Here is a 2,914-nt window from a genome sequence, read left to right as displayed (position 1 = left end):
GCCAAGCAAGTGCCGGGAAGATCAAGGTTTCTTCTCCCGAGAGCAGTACACATCCTGGAGAGTTTCATGATGGCAGCACAGGAAAACATTCTCTCTCTATAACAGTACTCAAACATTTCAGCTGATGAAAATGTTCCCATACTACATAAATGTTGAGAAAGTTGCCTCATCTTTGCAGGCCAAGCTCAGTTCCTGACTCTTAATGGTTTGCAAGGACCTGATCCAGGTGAGCATCATCTCTGTTGGTCCAGCTGGTGGCTTTGCAAAGAAATTGCTCCAACACCCTCCAGAAACCTATTGGGCTGTTTTCACAGTGCTGTGTTCCCCTTCCAATGAATGTCAGGGTCATTAAAGTCCCCTCAAAGAGCCCCATGTCACTGACCTGGAGACTTCCATAGGTTGCTTAAGTAAGAGCCTGTCCACCTCCTCCCCTTGATCACCAGTTCTTTATCTCCCATCACGATGTCTCCCTAACTGGCCTCTCCTCCGATCCTCACCCACAAGGACTCACCCAACCTGTTGACTTTCCCAGCAAGGAGCTCCATACATCCAAGCAACTCCTTCACACAGAAAGTATTCCTCTTCTGGTGCTCCCAGCCTGTGCCTCGTGAAGAACCTTTATCCATCCATCGCAGCACACCAGCTGTGGGAGGTGTCCCACTGTGCCTCAGAAGTCACAGCTTGTGACAGACCTCGGGGCTCCAGCTCCTCCTGGCTGTTCCCAGTCAGAGGAGAGTGTTGCACATCTGGGCTGCAGCCCCTGAGTTGTGGCTCCAGGCCAAGCTCAGCCTTGTCATGGTGAACAGGGACACCAAGCACCCAAGAGCCCATGTGCGCAAAAGCTTTGCTGCATGGCAGAGACATGCTGGAGCGGATGGCAGACGGCATTGTAAGAAAGACTTGAGGTGCCCCAAAAGAGAGCAATGCCTGCTGTCCCCAAGGTCAGAGAGCAACAGGGCTGGGCTGGGCAGCCCTGGCAGGAGAGGCCATTGCTGTCTGTGGTGTCCCTGCATCCCTGGAGGGCCTTTGGTGGAGAGAGGCACTGATCTCCTGGAAGGACAAGGTGCTGCTGAAAGCGTCCTTGGGCGTGGACATCCTGTGATCTACGCCCACTCGAAATTCACTGGGCTCTTTGAAGACTGTATCGTCAAGAGGGTGAGTAAAGGAAGGGGCAGAGGAGAACTAGAAGAAGCTGAGAACATAGGCTCACAAGTGGAGAGCCCAGTGCAATGTGCTTCTTATCATGCGGTGCCTTGCATCTGCTGGATAGAGATGGGACAGGGCTGGCCTCACTGCAGGGGTGGCAATCAGTCACTTGCACACAAGCACCGAAGGAATCTGAGATGGTGCCTGGGGTGTCTGTCACACACCCGCTTGGAGAGGACATGGCTTTCCTGCAGGTCCTGTGCTGTCCCTGCCAGCCACAGGCAGGTTTGGTGGAGAGCCTTGGCATCTCACAGAGCCCTACAGGCCTGTATTTGGCCATTCAATGAGCAGCTGCCCTGAATTAGGTTAGGCTCCATGGGGCTGTGTGAGACAGCTCTTGTTACAGACAACGGACAGCTAGTTAATACAGCTAAAGGAGGGGAGAAAGGGAAACACTTCCCTCTCCCTCTGGCACAGACCTCCATTTGGTCAGCTGGACACCTCTCTAGGCAGCCCTGAACAGCGTGAGTAGGGATGGGTGGTGATGTCCTAAATGTGGGCATCTGCCGTCATTTCAGCTGGCATCCTCACCAGGCTGCGGGGTGCTGCCCCCAGATGTTTCCTAGTCTCTCAGTACTGCTCCATTGTCATAGAATACACATGGCACCTTAGATGTCACCAGGTGTTTGTGTGTGAACTCCTGGTCTCCATCTCCATCAGTGACCATGGGACCACAGAAAAGGAGTGCAGGTGCCTATGTATAGCAGACACCATGACTGAAGCAAGAGGAATCTCACCTCCTGTAGGTTTGTGGCAGGCATGGGAGAGAGCTGAGGTCCCTTCCAGCCCCAGGGCTACAAATCCAGAAGGAGATGCCTCCATTGACTCAGCTGATTGCCTTCTCTCAGCATGGGTAAAGGAGACCCCTCCCTGCCAGTGCCCAGGTGTCCTGTCTCATGATGGGCCAAGGAAGGGGGATTCTCAGACCTAACTGTGTCTCGGAGAGGAGAAAGGGCACTGCTGCAAAGAAACGTCTCTGCAGAGGTGAGACAGGCAGCATCGGTGATTCCTTCAGTCTCTTCCCAAGGAGGTTCCTGGAGAGCCCCAGGGACACCTGGAGGGAGCGCCGAGTGGGGTGGGGGGCAGAGCAAGTGATGTCTTGGGCAGGTCCTCTCCTCCAGAGCTGAGACGGGCTCCTGGGGTGGAGGGAGCTCATGGGAAGCAGGCAGCAGTGCAGAGAGACAGCTCTGCCAAGGAGCAACTCCTCTGCCAAGCGCAGCAGGGCTCTGGGAAAAGGAGTAGGGCAGAGAGAGATTAAAGGCAGCCTGGAGGGGGAGGAGAGAGGAGAGCTGCAAGGGAAGAAATCTTTCCAGCCCTTGACACGGTAAGTCTCTTGGGGCAGGGCAATGCAGCTGTGGTTCCTGGAAGGGTCTCCTAAAGCGTTCATAGCCTCCAGCCTACGGGATCTGTCAGGAGGCCCCCCAGCCCAGGGGCTCATGGTAGACAAGGGGGAAGGGGTGAAGGCAGGGTGTGCAGCCAGAGCTGCCCAGGGCATTTCAGGGGGACTTTTCCAGAGGAAGAGCAAGGCAGGGGATCCCTTGAAGGTAAAGAGCTTTCCTGAGTCTATGCTTTCAGTTTCCTGCTGTTTCTGGAAAAAGGGGAAAGGCGCTACTGCCTTTGAAGAGGGAGAATGAGAGTCCTGAGCTGCTACACTGAGAGATCAGTAGGTCTGGTGGGAGGCAAGTCAACTGCTTCCATCCCCTCCTCT

The sequence above is a fragment of the Platalea leucorodia genome, assembly GCF_965183815.1.
Source record: "Platalea leucorodia genome assembly, contig: HAP1_HAP1_SCAFFOLD_114, whole genome shotgun sequence".
Taxonomy (NCBI): domain Eukaryota; kingdom Metazoa; phylum Chordata; class Aves; order Pelecaniformes; family Threskiornithidae; genus Platalea; species Platalea leucorodia.
This window is presented reverse-complemented; position numbering follows the sequence as displayed.